Below are 236 nucleotides of genomic sequence, written 5' to 3'. Positions count from 1 at the left end.
CGGCCCTGCTTATGCAGGGAGGTTGGGGAGCGGGCAGACCTGCCCCTCGTTATCAGGGAACCAGACTTAGTCACCTGCGGGCGTTGCCCTGGATGACCAGAAAAATCAGTTCCAACGCAGAAAACTAGACGCTTTCCCTCTTTTCCTAAAGGGCTGCTTCCTCCGAGGAGGAGGAGAAGGAAAAACAACCAAAGGCCGCCTCGTCCTCCAAAACAAACCCCCCACCGCCGGCCTTC

The sequence above is a fragment of the Apaloderma vittatum genome, unplaced genomic scaffold (assembly GCF_000703405.1).
Source record: "Apaloderma vittatum isolate BGI_N311 unplaced genomic scaffold, ASM70340v1 scaffold3767, whole genome shotgun sequence".
Classification (NCBI taxonomy): domain Eukaryota; kingdom Metazoa; phylum Chordata; class Aves; order Trogoniformes; family Trogonidae; genus Apaloderma; species Apaloderma vittatum.
Note: the sequence above shows the minus strand (reverse complement) of the source record.